Raw genomic sequence first — 20,519 nt, 5'->3', positions numbered from 1 at the left:
CAATCTCTGTGTCACTTAAAGCTCTTGCTGACACATTTCAGGCAGGGTCTGTGCACCCTGGAACACACACTTGGGGGTGATGTCACTTATCACCCCCAGACCCACACACCCTACCCCACACACACTGAGACCACGTCTCACACTTGAAGCTCTGGGAACAACTTTAACAGCACAAATACCACATGAATTTCTCACTTTCATTTTGGCCTGTGTGAATATATTCACGCCTAGCTCCAGCAAAGCCCACAGCAGAATACTCAGCTTTCTAAATCCATCCACAGCACCTCCCTGGAGAAGACAGCTTCCCGTCACTGCAGTGCACAGACAGTGGTCACCCAATAAACAGGTCTGGAGCCTTGATAGAATGATAAAATCAACTCCCAAACAACAGTCTAGAGGGTGTCTCCCAGGAGGCTGGCGAGGACCTTCAGCATTGGCTGAGCTTGCTGACTCTCCAGGCTCTTCTCACCTGCTCCCATAAGTCTTTACACCATGTCCACAGTGTCCAGTGCCCATCAGTGAATGCTTGCTGACCCTCTGGGCTCTCGGAGGGCCTGTGCTGGCCACGGTGGGAAAGGCTTCTTATCTCCATAATGCCAATTTTCAAACATCACCCCGGACCCGCAGCCTTCAAGAGTTCAGTACCACCTATGACTGCCAGTTTGTTTCCAAATAGTGACCAGCTATGGCTATGAGGCTGGACCTGGCTACATGTGAAACAGATTGTGATGTCACAAAGACAATAAGCGCTCATTCCTTGTTTACCCTCAGACCACCCCACCCTTTGCTTTCTCCCTTATGGCTAGGCTAGATATTTCCAGACTACAGATAGCAGTTTCTGCCCACTATATTGAGCAGGGAAAAAAAAACAAAAACAAAAACAAAAAAAACACCTCACTTACCAGTGAGCACCACAGGAGTCACCTGGGAAAGTCAGTGCACAAAGCATTCCATTAAGGGGCATCCTTGCCAAAAAAAGACCAGCAGAGCAAAGCCAGCAGAAACCCATGGAGGAAGAGTCTACACTGCAAGGCATGAAGACCCGTCCAGGGCTTCCACCTCATTGGTCATCTCTCCCTGAGGTTGGTTTCCACATGAGGTCATTAGCATTTCCCCAATATCTTAGCGGATCACTGTTACCCATGTGATATGATTCTCAATGACCCTCCTCTCCCTGCCTTTTAAAAACCTCCTCTCTACATTTGTAATAAATGGTACAGAGACACGATATGGTTCACTGTTGTCTGTCCATCTGTCTGCCTCTAACCACACCCACTAGGCATCATCACCCACGCAGAATGCTGACCTCGGTCTCTCCTTCTCAAGCAAGCCTTACTCCCTGTGTTCATCTAGAAAGGACAGATAGATTTAGCCATGTTGGTTTAAATGTCAGTGGATACTGAAGAAGATGTGGTTGGCTTTCTCAAGGTCACACAAGAGTGGTAAACTGAAGACTAAAATCGCCATACCCTGTGGATTCCAGACCATGCGACTTTAAAGGACCACCCCACCCCACCCCAGGAATGACACTATAGTCCAAAACCATTTAAGGCCGCCTTTGGACCGCCGAGCGTTGGCTGAGGGGGGATGGTAGTAACTAGTGGAGAGGAGCTCACCCTATCAAGGCACAAGGAGGAACCAAACTGAAGTCGTTTTGAGTAAGACTTCCATTCTGAATAGTTGCTAAAGTTTAACTTCTCAAGAGTTCCCTGGATAGCTGACATCCTGTCTGGCAGAGAGAGGCATCTTCCTTGGTAACTGACATCCTAGTTGGCAAGTTATGACATGAATGCTAGGCAAATCACCCCACCACAGCTTAACAAACCAACCAATGGGAGCAGGATGAGTGCACCACAGAGGGAAATGTCCCTAGGAAAGTCCCCTATCCCTGAATCCGGATTGGTAGGAAAAAATGTAACTGTAACTTGGCACAAGTTTGTGGGTTTTTCAGGCTTAAAGGCAGTGGGGGGAAGGAGGTCACAGTTCAGCTCCTGAATCTGTTCCGCATCCCTGACCTGTCAGTGGTGACTTGATGACAACATTTTTTGTTTTCTGTATTGGCTTGGTGTTTCGGCTGCATTGGATTTACCTGCTCCCTATAACAGAAGGAACTGATAAACACCCTGGAAAATAAATTGGCTGACAGAGGTGGGGGGAGGGGGCAGACTGTGAACAATTACAAGGATAAAGGAAACGAGGTGGCTTTTCCTTTTTCCCTTGGGCTTTTCTGTACACCTTCTCCTTCCTTATGGATAGATACTGAAGTAATTAGGAAAACAGATGACTGAGCATGAGCGTGAGGCACACAAGAGAAACAGCCTCATTCCCTAGAAGCCACACAGGCAGTGACATCTACCTGTTAGATGGTGCAGACCAGGCTGGGAGGCCCATACCTGTAATCCCAGCATCCAGGTGGCTGAGGCCCGTAAACAGCTTCAAGTTCCAGGCCAGGCAGAGCTAGGGAGTGAATACAAAAAGAAGGGAGGCAGAGGGAGGGGAGGCGAGGAGAAGAGAGAAAAAGGAAAAGGAAAGGGAAAAGGAAAAGGAAAAGGAAAGGGAATGGGTAGGGGACGGTTAAAGGTACTGCTGCCCTGAGTTCTATCCCCAGAACCCATGTGAACAGCCAGGTGCGGGAGTTCACCCGTCATCCCAGGCTAGGGAGACAGAGGACGGATCCTGAGCTGTCTGCCTGGCCATTCTAGCCTTTTGTTGGTTCCAGGCCAACAAAAGACCCTGTGTCAAAAGAAGTAGACAAAATTCCTGAGCATCTCTCTCTCTCTCTCTCTCTCTCTCTCTCTCTCTCTCTCTCTCTCTCTCTCTCACACACACACACACACACACACACACACACACCGCACATGTGTTTCGTATCTTTGTGTGTGTTTTGTTTTGTCACAATGAATAGAATGGAAGCCCCAGAACAGCTGGCCACACACAGACAAGGCCCTTCATTTTGCTCTCCAAGCTGGGCGGGCCCTTGCTCGGCACAGCAGGCCTCTGAGAACCCCAGGGCCACCCTTGTAAGCAGCACAGTAACTTCCAAAGTAGCAAGGATCTTTGTTCAAACCGAGCGTGAGCCTTCTAGATGGAGGGAGACCGCTAAGGAGCCCATAGAGCTGCCTGCAGTCAATGTCAATGACGGTAGGATTACAACAGGCATACTCCTGATGGAAATACAGAGTTGACCTCCAACCCCACAAAAGCACAAAACTCCAGAGGCCACGGAATGCAACAGGACACGAGTAACTACTGGGCCACGTGAGAGGGAGCACACCCAGCCTGCTGGGGTTTATGTAGTTACCCAGATCTCTAGATGGCAGCAGGCGGTTGCCCGGCTCTAACTGGCGAGCAGGGCAGTTTCCCCACACATGCAGGTAGAGTGTGTCTGGCACTGTCATGAAATGCCAAAGACACTGAGTCTTTGCTGGAAGGTTTCAATACAGGCTGGTGCTGCTCCTTTTAGGGCTATGGCAAGCAAGGTCTTCCTTCCAGCACACACAGCACATGGCAACATGGAAGAGACAACTCACTGGACAAAGCAACCATGGTGGGTGAAACAGAGAGAACAGACACTGGGATTTCCAGAGGACCTACCTTCCCCCTGCTAGGCCCTCCTCTTAAAGGTCCCCCCACTTCCCAGTAGCATCATGGGATTTGACACATGGGCCTTTTCAGGGCACGTAAGATCCCATCTACTGAAAAAAGCCAACACACACCTGATGCCTCTTCAGAAACCAATGAAGGAAAGGCTACCTATCAGCATACAGAGCCCCTGAGATGTGCCACAGATAAGGCTGTCCTATGGGAGTGCCAGCCACGACTCAGATCCCGGCTCCAGACTCCAGGGCCTTGAGCATGGTCAGTGCTAACGCTGTGAGTACCCAGTATGTCACATCTCCACCAGCCCTGTTCATGAGTGTAAGAGGTCAGAGGCCTGGGACAGGATAGGAAAGCACAAAGAACAAAGCCAGTTGAAGACTGTACAAGGATTTGCAGCAGAGATGAGTGGAAATGCCCTTGGGCCACAAGAAAAACAACAAAAGAGTTCAGGGCCCTTAAAATAGACTAGGTGCAAGAAACAGAAGAAGCAAACTCATCAAACCACTAACTGAGGAAAAAAGGAGACTGCAGAGAAAATTAAAACACTGTCAATGTTAAAATATGCACAGCATGGAAAAACATGCTGGAAAAAAAGTAAGGAAAGCATTAGACCAAACCAAATGAGACAAGTGCATCAACTAAGAGACTGATAACAGGGTGAAGTAAAGAGAAGGTAGAAGGAAAAAGAACGGTAGAGGAGTCTTCCAGATTAAGGGATGTTCAAGAATGACCTCATAATTGCACTCATGAGTGCATGTTCAAACAATCAAACCCAGGTACCCTTGTGCTTAAATCGTGGATGGTCAATGGACAGATTGTTCTCATATGCAGATGCTGAGGCCCCTCGAGGGTTGCGTTTGGAGTTGTGGGACAGAAGTTCTAGACATGGCAAGTGTGTGGCCACAAGATGGTACTGGATTAACACAGGAGCTCAGAGTGAGTGAGTGTGGAGTGTGTCTCCTCTCTCCCCTGTCTATCTATCTATCTATCTATCTATCTACCTACCTACCTATAGCTATCTATCTTTTCTTTTCTCCCTTCCTCTTTCCCTTTCTCTCTCCCTTTTCCCTCTACCTTCCCTCCCAACCTCGTCTCAGACTGTGAGAAGGTTCCCATTCACAAGTCAAACAGAGGGTCTTACCAGGAACTAAATCTGCCAGCAGCTTCATCATGGATGGATTACTGATTACAGAGAATGGGGGAAAAAATGGAAGGGCAGATGGGAAGGGGTTTGTTGATTTGTTTTGCTTATTTTTCAAGGCAGGGTCTCTCTGTGCGGCCCAGACTGTCCTGAAACTCACTCTGAAGACCAGGCTGGCCTAGAACATAAAGGTGTCCCTACTTCTGTCTTCCTAGTGCTGGGATTAAAGGCATGTGCCCAGCTATTGAGTTTTATTTTAACAAGATGAAAATCCTTTGAAAGTAGAGATGATTACACAATCAACTCTTTTGTGAATGCATAGTAAATGCCACTGAATATCTGTAACTGGCGAATTTCATGCTAAGTTGTGGTTTGAATGAGAATGTCCCCACAGGCTCAGATATGTGAACACTTGGTTCCCATTTGAGAAGGTCTGGGTGATACAGTGCCCCAGAGGAAACGAGTCACTGGGGGGCTGCTCTGAGAGTTTGATTCTCTTGTCACTCCATTTGTTCTCTCTGCTGTGTGCCTGAGTTTGGAAATGTGAGCTCTGTGTCGCCCTTGGCCACCATGGTTTCCCACCATTCTTGGACCCTTATTCCTCTGCAACCACAGCCAAAATGAACTCTAACCTTGATAAATTGTCATGGTCACAGTCTTCTATCACAGCAACGGAAAACTAACAGGTGAACTTCAGATTTTATAAGGGCATGGCATCCTCTGTAGTCCAGGCTAGGCTCCTCTGTAGTCCAGGCTGGCCTCCTACGTCAGTCTCCTGAGTGCTGAGATTATAGGCATGTGCCTTCACATCCCAGTCAATTCAACTTTTTGAAAATGGCTTAAACATAAATGGCCAAGGACTGCAAGTTAACATATCACAGACACTTCATATCAGCATTCACTGCCATCGATATTCACAATAATTAAATTATAGGAAGAGCCTAGATGCTAACAGCGAAGGTTAGGATAGTAATGTGGTTTCTGTACACAATGGGCCGCGCCCAGCCATGAAGACAGATGAGTTACATCACTTGCAAGAAACTGGACACAACTTGAGATCAGCATATTTAGTTATGATAATCCTACAGTGACCAATGTCATGTTATCTTTCATTTGTGATGCCTATATTTTATATAGATACACAAAACACCACATGCAGGTATAAGAGGAAAACACAAGTGACACTGTCTTGGTGACCAAAGGGGACCAAGAAGAGGAATAAAAGTGGGAAGACAGAAGAATGCTGGGGGAGGTGGGTGGTGTGTAAGACAACGTACTCAGCATAGAATCTATACTTGCATGAAAGTATCCACATGTAACACGGTACTGTGTACAATGAGCATGTATGACAGTATAGTTGTGTGACAATGTCCACGTGTAACATGGTACTGTGTACAATGAGTACATATATAGTATACTGTGTGACAGTCTCCACATGTAACACAGTACTGTGTACAGTATGTATGATGGTATACTTGTGTGTCTACATGTAACATGGTACTGTGTACAATGAACTTATGTAACAATATACTGTGTAGCAGTATAACTCAGCATTGTGTACAACGAACATATATAACACAATGAAAATTGTCTTGAAAAGACAGAAACTGAGGCAGGAGGATGAAGAACTCAAGGCCAGCTTGGGTTGCTAAGTGAGACCTAAAAACAAAAAAATTCAAAGGGGGGAAAAAGACAGTTTTGAAAGAGAGTGGGGGGGGCATATAGAGCAGGAGGGAGAGGGAGAATATTTTAAAGAAAAAAAAAAGCAAGAATGACCTTAGTATTTCAATATTTTGTCCCCAAAACTGAAATCTCAGAATAAGGCCTTGAATATAGCTCAGTGGCAGAGCACTTGCCTAGCACACATGTGACTCTGGGTTCAAGTCCATCAAGTCCAGGAACTTTTTTTCTGAGAAAAAAAGTTCTCAGAAAGTAGTGTGGCAGGAACTACTACATTCAGACACATTGTAGTGCATGAAGAAGGCAACTAAAGAGAGGTTTCAAACATGCAGAGAAAACATGCCAGAGCCTTGGAAAAATCATACACTTCCAAAAGGGCTTTGTGTCAGAAGAGGAAAATCAACTCAAAGGGTAAAGCAAACTTAATAAAACTGTAAGGATGATTTATAAGAGATTTATACAGACCGACAGGGGAAATCATGAACACTGCTTATTAACTCATAACAAATTGAACGACACCAGGTTAAACTGCCATTTTGAAGGAAAGGGGATACAGGAAAATGAGAAAAACAAGAAACTCTAAAAAGCAAAAAAAGGAAATTTGAGACTGTGTATCCAAGAGAGTGAAAAAGCTCTTTCCTTGATTACAGCAAATTTCACAAGTATTTACCAAGGATTGTGAAGAACCAGTAAGGACCCATTAGTCAACTTGGAAACCATGTAACTGTGATCCAATAAAGGCCCAGGATCTAAGTAAAGCCACTGATCATGGGAGACAAGCTTGAAGCCAGAGGAAAACGGGCAAGCAGCAGGTGAGCAGGCACACAGTTACACCAACAATAGCCATGATTGAAGTTTTTACAATACAAATTAGACAAGGGCTATCCAAACTGGCCCAATGGAAAGGACCAAAAATGACACCATAGTTTCATACTTAGAAATAAGGCCAAGAATGGGGGAAATATTAAGTCAGGAGGCAACACTGTCCCAACTGCAGACTGTGGAAGGAAATTAGACAGAAAGGGGATGGAAGGGGTGACTTCAAGATGCCAAAAGATATGATCAGGAGTCAAGAGTTGGGGAAAATGGAATGTTTTACATTCTAATCTCATTAACCCTTTAAAGGATGCAGACGTGACAATGGGTTCTTTGCAAAATTCTGAATTCTGTTCCCTGCCCAGTGTCACCACTCCCAGTGACCAGATGGCTGTAAAATTAGAGATCTAGATCAGCTTTGAAAACGGGGCAACTCACAACTGCTTGGCAGCCTCTCTGAGGAGGCTCTAGACAAGATAGAGCAGGTAGGGACTCCTAAGGGACAGACAGACGTCACTGGTCAGAATGGTAGAGTCAGGTAATAACTAAGAAGGAAAGCTGAGAGTGTGAATCCACAGACACCCTGACAGATACCGCTTGTGGGGGTCCAGATGAGGACTGGGTGCCTCCCCAACTAAGAGTGAACACAGAAAGATACCCACAGCCCAGCGGCGTGCTAAGTCCCTGCCAGACACTCTGTCTCTGCATTCCTTTACCTTCACAGACATTAAATGCAAACAAGGTGATAGGCACTCGGGATGGGAACACAGTAGAAAAGAGCACATGACCCCTGAACTGTGTGTATGACCCCTGTGACCTGACACAGCCAGTGGCCACAAGTGGCCATTTAAATTTTCATTAAAAATTTTTGTAAAAACTAAGAACATCTCCTTTGCACTAGCCACATTTTCAAAGTCCCAGAATAGTGAAGGATGGAGAGCAGGTGGTGGTTTGAGTAAGAATGGCCCCATAGGCTTATGATTCGAATGCTTGGCCGTCAGGGAATGGCAATATTTGAGAAGGATTAGGAGGTACAGCCTTGTTGGAATAGACATGGCCTTGTTAGAGGAAGGGTTTCAAAAGCCCGTACCAGGCCCAGTCCACCCCTACAAATCAGGAGAGAGCTCTCAGCTACTGCTCCAGCACCAGGACTGCATGACAACAATGGACTAAACTTCCAAAACTGCAAGCAAGGCCCTAATTAAATGCTCTTACAGGAGTTGCTTTGGTCATGGTGTCTCTTCACAGCAACAGAACACTGACTATGACCAGATGTCACATGAGGAAGCCCAGACCCCAGAATGTGTCCATCTTCACAGAAGCAGCCTTGGGAAACACTGGTCCAGAGCAAGGCCCTGCTGCTCCCCAAAGGTATCTGTGGGATACATCCTTTGAGAAAGCTAACCTGTAAGTCTAAGCCTCTGCCTTCCTATACCATCTGGACTGACAGAACAGAAAGTCTCAAAGGCTGCCCTCTTCAAAGAGCAGGAGAGAAAACCACCAGATACTGGAATAAAGTCAGTGGATTCAAATAAGATTCAAATAACTCCACCATGCCTGAGTAAGGCTGGCAGAGAAGCAGACGCACAGAAAGCCAGAGTGGAATAAGCAAAGACGCTCCTATTACTCTCCAAGTTACAGGGTGACTTCACAATGACAAAGCTCTTCCAGAAATGGGGCCAAATTGAGGTCAAGAGCTCTATCCACAGAAAAATAAATTGTTTAGATTAAAAACATGACAGATTTAAAAAAATAAAAAGCTTGTCCACTTATGGTAGCCCATGTATTTAATCCCAGGGCTCAAGACACAGAGGCAGAGGGATCTTTGAATTCAAGGCAAGTCGAGAGTTACAGTAAGGCCTAGTTTCAACCAAACGTGGCTGGAGAGACAGGTCAGTGGTTACGAGCACTGTTGTATAACACGTACTAATAGGAGTCAATACAACACAGAAATAGGCCACAGACCCCAGAGGATCAACCCGTGAATCAATCTGAGTGATGAAGAGTTATAAACTTAACCTATAAGGGTGAGACATTAAGTGTCATTAAGTGACAGCGGGGGGATGGAGAGACAACTCAGCAGTTATGAGCACTGACTGCTCTTGCAAAGGACAACGGTTTGATTTCCAGCACCCACACGGCAGCTCACAGTCATCTGTAACTCAGCTCTAGAGAATCTAACATCCTCTTCTGGCCTCTAAGGACACCAGGCATGCACATGGTACACAGACATTACAGGCAAAACACACACACACACACATATATATAATAGCAATTTGTTAATATTTTAATGGCAATAAAATTTAAGAGATGGCAAATATCCAAAGACAAGGCACTTAAGAAAAGTATATGTTCTGCACCAGGAAAACCACGATTAAAGCAGAGCTGCAGCACTGAGCCTTAGCAACCAACAGAGGCAGAGGGGCCCTGCAGGACGGGAACTCAGGCATATATGTCTGACGAGAAGGGCTATCACAGAGGAGCCTGCCAGAACCACAGCCCTAGCGCCAACCCCTACAACTACAGCCATACCCACTGGATGCTCCAGGTACTTCTATCTGCTCAGCAACAGCCTGTCCAGCCTTGGGCTGACATCACATTATTACCAATTCTTGTAACCAGGAAGCGTTGTTTCCAAACAGCATCTTGCCTCGCTTGCTTCCTCGAGCGCTCAGTGCACTGCGGCGCATGTTTTTATGCGGCTGTGTCTATTGCCAAATAAGTTCATTCTCTTTGAAGAACTTCACGTTGCTCATTGTTTGGACAGGCAGTGCCCATGTGACACCCATGTGACACCCAAGCCAAATCAAGTGTTTCTCAGTCTCCAACTACGGCACAGACTTAAAAAGAATGATAATACTCAGGCTTGCCAGGGACATAGGAACAAGGGAGGACATAATATAAATAACCTTTGGAGGATAAACTTTGGAAATTTAATAAACAGGCTACCAGAAACATAACAGGAAACAACCCTGCTCTGCTGGCTTTTGCAGTATTTTTTTCTCAAGAGAACTGTCTCCAGTAGGAAATATCAAACCCAAGGATTGTTCTGTGAGAGATGCCAAAACAAGATTCCTTTAACGCAACCAAAATCACACACACCAGAGATGATTTCAATATTTAAAAAAAAAAAATCAGGCCTCTGGTCTCTAAGGGCTGTCTGTCACACAGTGCTGGGACAGCCATCACCAGGGACAGGTGTGTCCTCTGAGAACCAGGCCTCGAGAGAAACGCTGCATTACTTCGTCTGCCGACCTGAAGTCTCAACCCTCGAGAGTCTCTTCTGTTTTAATGTAACTCAAGCCAAACATGAAAGAATTAAGCCGTTTCTGAAGCAAACTGTATTAAGTAGCAGGAGGAATGTGGAAGTGGCTTCCACAGCATGCCTCCACAAAGAAAACTGACAAGACTTGACTTGGATCTCAATGACTGAGATCCAGAGCCACATGACCTACGGTGTCACGATCCCAAAGTCACCTGCTGTATGTGATCAGCATATTCCCAAGTCTCTCAGACTCTGTGAGAGACAGCCGTGGGGAAGGCTTGAGCTCAGACACCACCGCTGTAAAAGACAGGCCCTTAATGTACCAACTGTGTCATTTTTAAGAAGCTGCATAATGGCTGTGTGCCTCAGTTTCCCCATCTTCAAAATGAAGAGAGTAGTGTCTTCATTGGGAGAGTTTGGAGCAATGAAACCCTACAGTCACCAGGTGCAGGGTCTCTATCCTCTTGGCAATAAAAAAAAGAGTTTGTCCCTGCTTCTCAAGTACAGAGACATGAATTTATGTCAACAGACTTCAAAGGAACAAAAAGATAAAGTAACAGCTTAAGAGTGAAAGGATTAAAGGGGGTTTTCAAAAAGATAAAAAGGAAATGCTGACAAAGATGTGGAGAAAGAGGCTCTTGCCGGCCTTCTGTAGGAATGGAATAGTTGAGCTGTTGTGGAAAACGCTGTGGAGGTCCCTTCATGGCACCATCCAGCAGCCCACGGCAGGTACACACCCAAAGGAACTGAAATCAGCACCCCGAGGAGTCAGCAGAACTCCTATATTTACTGAACTCTGTTCACAAGAGCCAGAACAGGAATCAGCTTACGTGTCCAGTCATAAAACAATGGAGAAAGAAAATGTGGTACAGACACTCCATGGAATACTCTGCCACCCTAAGAGGCGAGACTTGCTGCCCTCTGTGACAGCATGCGTGGATCTCAATGACATCATGCTAAGAGAAAGAAGCCAGGCACAGAAGACAAACACTGTACAAAGTCATTTGCAAGATAATCTGAAATCATTTATCTCACACTGAGAGAACAGTGGTTACCAGACACTTGGCAGAGGGGGTGGGACAAGTGGATCAATGGATGCCAAGTTATGTTTAATAGGAAGAATATGGCGTGGTGTTCTGAGGCCCACGGGGTGAATATAATTAGCACCAATGCTTTATCTCAAACACACAGAAGACAGGAATTTGAGTGAGCTCACCTTGAAGAAATGACGGAAAAGTAGGAGGATAGATGGATACTATATCTTAGTCGATCCCTACCCAGGGGATACGTAAATCAAAGAAAACATCAAAGAACTTCATTATAAGCAGAAATATGTGCATTAAAAATTAAAAGCTTATTTTCTGTTATGGTAGCTTAGTGCTGTACGTGATAGTTTTAAATACATAAATGGAAATAACTTGGGGAAATACTTTTCTACCCCAAAACATAACAAAAAAAATTATCTTTTAAACTCAAACATATTCCTATTGCTATTTTAATACAGTTCACAATAAACTTGGCCACTTTAATCATACTGATAAAGATCTGAAGAAACTTGATAACTCTATACTATAAATTGGGATTTAGTGATAGTCCAGGCAAGCACTCCATTGAGTACCTCACCATGCACACCAACACAGTGAGCCCATATGAGGCGTGCACATGGGAGGGACCTGCCGTCTCCATTACTCAGAGGAAGACAATCATGCCCAAGGTCACGGAGCAGAGAGCTGGCCAAGGAGCATCTGCCTGAGCTGAGAGCAGCTGACAGTCCCAGCATCCCCAGCACCTGCCCATTCCCACAGAGGAGGTCAGTCTCTACAGGCTAAGGACCATTTACTACCAACCCCTGCCACTCTCAGCCTCCAGGTCTAGGGACCAGTGGCAGTCACCATGGCAGATAACTAAACAGGGTGCCTGTATGCGCTCCTCCTCCCCTCTCTCTTCCCTACTCGCCTTCTGGTTTGAGATCACCTTTGAAAATAACAGAAATAAACAAACAAAGAAAATCCTACTCCACACAACTTCTTAGTTCAAAGTCTGTTTACTGTGAAACTCAAACCAAGAAAGTAACTGACACAGCTCAGCTGCATCCCACACCAGACTTACCACACCTCTGGGATAGCCGTTAATGTGGGATATCCTCCTTGAAGTCAAACCTGTATCCACCCGCCAACACTTTGAAAGGGTCTGAAAAAATGCACCTAGCCTTTAACCCATAAATTAAGCAGAGATTCTCATGCGTGCCACATAAACTGTTACCCTGTCATAGAAGGTGAAGAGCTGAGAGACTATCATGGTGACTCTCCTCTTGATGCTCATCCAGTCACTGCCTCCCAGCCATCTGCTCTCAAGACCCAAAATGTCCCCGAAGAGTCCTAAGTGAGCAAATCAGGAGTCTCATCAAAGAAAAACCCTGTGTCATAAACTAGGCCTTACTTTACCAGGGCCACGAGATTTTTCATGCTGGGAAAGATACTAAATAAATCCAACAATATCTGATTCTTAAATATCTATGCTCTGGGCTGGGGAGATGACTCTTCTTGTCACACAAGCCTGAGGATCAAGTGCAGATGTCTATAAAAACCCGCGCTAACAGTTAAGCAGGGTGACACACATCTGTAGCCCTGTTTTAGGGAAGCACACAGTAAATCCCTGAGTTGGCCAGCCAGTCTAGCTGAATCAGTGAGCTCTGGTACAGTGAGACCCTCTCTCAAAAACTAAAGTCAATGTGGTAGTTTGAATGAAAATATCCTCCATTGGCTCATGTGTTTGAACACTGGTCCCTGGTTAGTGGTGTTATCTCAAGGAGGTTTAGGAAGTACAGCCCTGCTGGAAGAAGTATGTCACTGTCCTTCACTCCCCCCTGCTTGAGGTTTAAAGACGTGAACTCAGCTGCACACCTCTGCTCTGCACACCCCTGGAGTTGTAAGTCAAACTCATCCTTATGTTGCCTTGGTTATGGTGTTTTATTACAGAGGAGGAGCTGGGCACATAGCTCAGTGGTTAAGAGTACTTGCTTGTCTTGTTTGGGTCACAGCATCTGCTTGGTAGCTCATAGCCAACTGCAGCTGTAATTCCTATGCTCTTCTCTGGCCTTCACAACCAATGCACACTACAAGTATGAAGCACATGATGACATACAAGCAAAACATTCTTACACAAAATAAAAATACAGTTTTGCAGCAATTGAGAAAGATACCCAACATCAACCTCGAGACTCCTCACATATGCACATACATGAGCACATACATATAAAACACACACACACACACGTCTATGCTGGTCTTTCAATATTACATTACTTTTATGACAAGCACTGAAGAATTTCTCACTTAAATTAATATTAGCTGATTCCACTCCCAAAGACCCCCCTCCTCTTCATCTCCCCACAAGGATGAATGCACCTTATTTCTTTGAGTATGTATGCCTGAAATCTAACAAAGGTACAATCTGATTCACATGGTTTCGGTACGACATTTCTGGAAAGCCTGGAGAACCCACATGATCACACCTGTGCCAACAGAAACCAGAACCTTCCATTGCTCTCATACAAGTCAACCGAGACTAAATGGTCATTTTCTTTTCTAGGGGATATGATGGGCTGCTCCCTCGGAACACAGCACACAAATTAAAATGCACATGCTTTAAGTTATGCTGGAGAGGAAAGACAAACACTAAGATGATGTCACCCCTGAGAATCATTTTTGAGCACAGGAAAATAAAAATAAAAGATACTGATAGGAAAAAGCAAATTAAGACTCCTTCAAAATGAGAGCATGATGACGTCAGAGTAATTAGAACAAGAAAGAAGAGCTAACAGGGGAAAAGTGACATAGACGTGTGTGTGCGTGTGTGTGCGTGTGTGTGCGTGTGTGTGCGTGTGTGCGTGTGTGTGCGTGTGTGTGCGTGTGTGTGCGTGTGTGTGCGTGCGTGTGTGTGCGTGCGTGTGTGTGCGTGCGTGCGTGTGTGTGTGTGTGTGTGTAGCATGTGCATCACACGAGCACACTACAGGAGCCTTTCTGCCTGGTAATGTCTGGATTAGAACAGGTCCAGGTATAACAGTCTGGTGTGGCACTAGCAGAAGTGACTATGGGGACTCAAAACTGCCTGAACTACAAAGAAAAACAGACATTCCAGACCAAAGCTCTTTGTCACCCAGAGGAATCAGATTAGGCAAATCAGATCTTTCAGAAAAGCACACAAGTGACCAGTGTGGCTCATATCTATAACCCAAGTGCTCACACATGCATGTGCGCGCACACACACGCGCGCACGCACACGCACACACACACACACTACATTAAAAAAATAAAAACTTACAACTAGGCATTTAAACAAAACATGCAGTGTTTTATCCAAGCCTCCAGAAATATACATACCACGGTACACTGACGCTGACCCCCAAATGCAAAATGGGTTGGCCAACCTCTTCTATGAAGGGCCTAGCAGTAACAGACTTCATCCCTCCCACTTTCCCATCCTCTTTCACAGTACTCAGCTGTCCATGTAGTACAAAGCACAAGAAAGTGAACACATCATTGTGGGTCTCAATGAAACATTATCAGTGGACACAAAAAAATTGAATTTCATGGAATTATCATGGGTCACTGAATATTGTTACTCTATGTTTTTCAACCATTAAAAGAGAAGGAAAGGGTCATTCTGAGTTGAAGGGCTGTGGGAACGAGCAAGCTGTAGGTCTTATTGGAACCTCTTCAGTAGCATACAGAGAAGGGACAGGCGGCATCTGGCTCGGATGACCTTGCGTTTATGCAAGGAATCTGCATTGCAGAGAGGAGGGCAGCGGAAAGCTCCGGCAAGCGCTCCTGTGTCCTGTGCTGCCTGTGAAGCCATGTAGACTGTCCCTGAGTCCTGGAAAGATGCTTCCCGGCTGTGTGACCTTGAGTGGGTTCTAGGTAACCCTACCATACTGTCAATCCCTATTCCGCAGGGGAGGGCCACCAAGCGCCATTCAGATAGTTACTGTAAGGATTCTAGGAGAGCCTGCAGCCTCTGGAACATTCTGCACAGCAGTTCTGCAAAATTAGACTAATTAGTGTAATCATGAAGAATCATGCAATGGTTGGGTCACTGCGAAATATTTTTCCTGAATAATAAGGTTTTGTGTTTTGTTTTGTTTTAGTTTTAGTTTTAGAAATCTTGACTCCTACCTCTTCACTTACAAAAAGTCAATCTCAAAAGAAACTAAATGTCCACATTATACACAAAACTGAAAAAGAAAAAAAATTGTGAATTTTCATTCTGGCATAATATGTGAGGGTTCAACTTGCAGGAAATCTGGAACCCTGAGGTTTCTCTAAGAGGGGTAAGCTCTTGGAGAAGGAAGAGCACACAGAAACAATCACAAGTCACATAGCAAGCCTGTCTGAAGGCCTTTTTGTAAGAGGCAGCTTTCGAGGTCTAGAAGGATAGCCCATGACAAATTCTGTATATGTGTATCAGACTAGGGTGACAGGGGACATAGGGGAACCACGGATTTGAAGAGAAAAAGAGAACCGGTACAAAATGACAGTTAGGCTAAGCCTGGCTTTGAAAATGGGAGGTTTCCCAGCAGAAGTAAGTGCATAGGCAAAGGGATGAAAGGGCACAGGGCTCCAAGAAGATGGAGAGGGGATGGGGCTGGTGTAGGGGTGGATGCTAGCCAAGGGAGAGGGGAGCTACAAACAGCCCTCCGTTAGAAACGTGCCCAGATGTAAAATTAGAGTGTCTACCCAGGCCACTGAGGTGAACCCTGGGGGAGGATGGAATAACAGATCAAATGGATTCTAATGGCAGCAGAGGACTGTGTTCTATTAGACAGAACCACGTGGCTGTGACACTGGGGAGTTCCAGGGGGATGGGCGGGTATGTGTGGGAAGACTATTCAGATAGGCAGCACCCACAAGGGATGGAGCAAGTGAAAGGAATCAAGGAGACACTGGAAGAAGAAGCTACAAAAACAACCATGAAGGAAGACTATTGTAGATTCTAGACAGGATCGATAGTGCGGTCTGCGGGTCTCTAATGACTGCCCAGGGAAAAGCTGTTAGTTTCAAAGCCAAGGACAGTCAAGGGGCAGGGAAGAAGGTAAAGAAAGCATGGGTGACCACACACACTGTCTCCCAAGGATGCAGATAAGCAGAAGAGAATGGCTCCAAGCACTGTGATGTCAAATGCTCACTGAGTATTTCCCTAAGCCCCGTGTGTACCCTGAAATCTTGCGACAAGTGGTGAAAAGCACAGTGGTACACGGGCTCATGGACTCTGATCCAGTTCTTTTTAAAAGCAACTATGAACATCAGACAGTGGAAAGTTGTCCTCTCTGTCCCAAGAAAGAATTAACTCACTGGCCTGTGTTCTTTGGTCCCTAGAAATCACTTGTTCACGATATCAGCAGAGGGAGAGCCCTCTGCAGCGAGATGAGAAGACTTTCTGAACTCCAGCATGACCCTTGACCTTGCTTACTGGATACATTTAAGGATCAGAGGAAGGAAGTGTGCTAGTCCTGGCGCTCCCTGGACGTTAGCCAAGTCTCTCATCGGGCATCATGTATTCAAACTATGAGAATCATTGTAACAAACGGCTGTCAAGACTGAGTTTGTCATACCTACTACAGTCAGCATAAACAAAGGCACTCAATAAACTAACTCGGAGAATGAGTTCAGATACTGGTCCCATAATGCCCCCAATTCTAGATAAGGAAGTCAACCCCCAGGGAAAGTTAAAGTTACTCTCTAAGTCACACTTGGCGTTCCTCACTCTTCCAGGATACCTACTTTCCCACACTGTGAGTCCAACTGTCCTCCTGGTGTTCCATGCCCCTCCCCTCACAATGAACTTCAAAGCTTTTAGTCCATTTGGTGATGCAGTCCTCACAGCCAGCTGGTACGTCAATTAGTAACCCCTTTCCAGATGAGCCAATCATCACTCGTAACCCTGTAAGAGCAAGAAATATTTAAATACAGCCTGGAAGCCTATGAGACCCAAGTTCTCTCCACCAATGTTAACAGAAGTTCACTTCCTGCTGAGTTGGCTTCACAGATCTCTGTAGAAGAGAACTGGGCGATTGATGGGCACATTGAGTTCAACAGTGCCCAGTGATCCTGTCTCCATTTCTTCAGAACCCACTGGGCCTCCATTCCCAGCAGGAAAGCAAGACAAGTGTGAGTATCTAAGCCATGGTGTTGGAGATGCCCGTCCTTGCTGTCCAGCATACAGCATCACCCCTACTCAAGGATCTTCACCTGTCAGACCAAGCACATATCTTAAAGAGTCATTGCTACAGCCACAATGCCTTCTCACAGAAAAAGCTTTGATCTAAAGCACCAACTTGAAATGTAGGGATGTAGCAGGGATAACATTCAAAAATGGAGGTTAACTTTCTTTTATCAAATTTTAGAGTCATATGGAACTAAGTTCCATTGTACCTATGTCACTTTTGCTTCTGAGATGTAATGTTCAAAGAACCACACAGGGCAGCATTAGGTCTGCCTTAAGAGAAACTACCTATCCTTGCATCCTATCTCAAAATATTCCTAAACAGGTCACCATGAGCAAGGTCTTACTAAGTTCTATTTTATGTCCTGCTAGCTTTTGCACAGCTGGGTGGGACTGCCCACTCTCGTCAAAGCCCATCTCCCACTGTTGCGCCCACTCAGGACTGTCAGGTCCACAGGCCCCTTTCCCTGATCTTGTCACAGTCTTTGATGGACGCCACCACACAGGCAGATGCTCAACGAGTTTTCTAGGAACATCCCCACAGAAGGCCAAGAGCCATCTCTGCAGGGACCCATTTTAGCTTCTGAGCAAAAGGACTGCCAATGCCATGTGCATCATCTACCCAAACCTGACAAAGGGCAGCCTGTGCATAAACAACTCAAAGCTACTCTCCTCCTCAAGGCTGAAGGACTGGAGCCAAGCACATGACACTGGACAGCAATAGTCCATCACTATCTTTTAGCACCCACAGATTTTTAGACGTTTAATTACCAATATTTCAAAACTAAGATATAAAAATTAAGATTTTGAAGACCCCTCTCCCCAAATGAGGAAGACCTCAGCAAACTGTAGCCTAGAAGAATCAGAAGTAGGTCCTAACTCACTATCATTACTGCCTGCTGGATGCTCATCCAACACCAGCAGCTTCCTAAGTACCCACTGTGTATCAGGTGCCTGTAACACGAGAAAACAGCTTCCTGAGTGCCTTCTGAGTGTCAGGCTCATGCAAAACTAGCAGACAACTTCCTGAATATCCACTGTGTGTCAGGCTCATGAAACGGCAGCAGACAGCTTCCTGATTACCCACTCTTAGGCAAGGGAGGCTTAGGACACCATAAGGAGTAAACAGGACAAGAAATGATCCAATATCTGACAAGAAGGAACTTAAAATCAGATGACACAAAGGACTTCTGTTTCAGAAAGATGGAGAAGATGTGCTTTCCTAATTCTTCTAAGTGACTATAGCTAAAGCTCTGGGCACTGTCTACAGCTCAAACACCAGACTCAAAGAGAAGACAAAAAAATATACTGGTCAGAGAAACTAGACATACCCGACCCCCAAAAGATGATGTTATTGAGTTCTCTCACTGTTGGAACTGAAGAAATTGGCAACCTAAAAATGCCAGTGAGCTTAGAGAAAGTGTTCCGAAGAGAAGGAGGAGGAGGAGGAGGAAGAGGAGGAGGAGGAGGCCCGCTCTCTCTCTCAGCCATAGATTGAGCAAGTGGCCAGCTAGAGAGGCAAACAACTCTTACAGTATAATGCTTCCTTAGGACCACACTACATAGAAAGAGAAGAGAAAGGTAAAGATAAATGATAGATGGATGAAGACAGACAGACAGACAGACAGACAGATAGATGATGGATGGAAAGACATTAGATTAGATTAGATTAGATTAGATTAGATTAGATTAGATTAGATTAGATGGGTGGGTGGGTGGATGGTTAGACAGACAGACAGACCCATGGCCCCACAATTGACCTCAGTGAAGTATGAAAAGGAGGCTAGACATCCACCTTTGGCCAAATGTAATGAGTTGACTTGTTTATCCCTTCCCCTCTTGTGCACAAGGTGGTGTCAGAGTAGACAAATGATACTGTCATCCTCAACATAGTAAAAATCTGCCTTCCCCACCTTTACTATCAGTGAAGGCCATGAACCCAACTTCCATTTCTAGTGGTGGCAACGAGGTTTCTGCCCCCCTGTCCAGGGGAGTCGGTCACACAGGCTGAGTGGAGAGTCAGTTCATCCATTACAACCAGGCCAATGATAATGAGGCCACCCCTTCCACAGCGCAGGATGACACCAAGTGGGGGCAGTAACAAGTTATGTCCACTCCTCCCAGACAGAGAGGTATCAGGGGGGCCTGGTAGCCATCAGAAGCCCCAGGCCTTCAGCTACAAAGAGGCATTCCTATTTCTAAAGCCAGCAGAGTCTTAGACAAGAACCTGGGCCTTCTTCTACCTGGAAGCAATATGACAGTGACTGACCACAGGCAGTGTCAAATAAAACCAATAAATCACATAATAGCCAAATGCCCAGATTTCAATTTTTTAGAAAATCACTCATCCCAAAAGCCAGGGAAGTTCAAGTTGAATGAGGAAAGACAATCGCTAGATGCCAACACTAGGAAGACAGAAACATTACAGTCACAGCATCAGTGCTTAAAGGGGGCACAGGTAATTGTCAAGCGCTTGGAACGAGTGAGCAATGAAGAAATCTCAGCAAAGACGTATCAGGTAGAGATGATGTAAATACGATGCAAAACTGGAAAATCCTAAAGTCAGAATGTAAAGCTGTGTGTGCAGGAAGCCAAGTACGAACTGAGGGACAGGGCGATACAAATCACCCAACCTCAACAACAGACAGAAAATAAGTTGGGAGAAGAGATGACAGCCCCAGGGAGATGGAAGATGATAACAAAACAACATTCATGTCATCCGAGCCCCAGAGGAAAGGAGGAAGGGAACAGAGCTGATAAACTCTCAAAGATGGTGAGTGAAAATTCCAAATTTGG

The 20,519-nt window shown here is 45.4% G+C and overlaps 1 protein-coding gene across 3 annotated transcripts in view; it reads right to left on the bottom strand.

Moving 5' to 3' along the window:
• Sh3gl3 (SH3 domain containing GRB2 like 3, endophilin A3) overlaps positions 1–20,519 on the bottom strand; it is a 122,647-nt gene that overhangs the window by 92,696 nt on the left and 9,432 nt on the right. Inside the window, exon 2 of one of the 3 annotated variants that reach the window (XM_028754820.1) lies at positions 17,282–17,441. The exons of the other annotated variants lie outside the window; for them this stretch is intronic. The gene's annotated coding sequence lies outside the window, so the exon portion shown is untranslated. The remainder of the gene's footprint in view (positions 1–17,281; positions 17,442–20,519) is intronic. 3 annotated transcript variants of the gene reach the window in all.

This window comes from Grammomys surdaster, unplaced genomic scaffold (assembly GCF_004785775.1).
Source record: "Grammomys surdaster isolate TR1022 unplaced genomic scaffold, NIH_TR_1.0 126036, whole genome shotgun sequence".
Classification (NCBI taxonomy): domain Eukaryota; kingdom Metazoa; phylum Chordata; class Mammalia; order Rodentia; family Muridae; genus Grammomys; species Grammomys surdaster.
The sequence above is the reverse complement of the archived record's forward strand: the minus strand, read 5'-3'. Positions and strand labels throughout refer to the sequence as shown.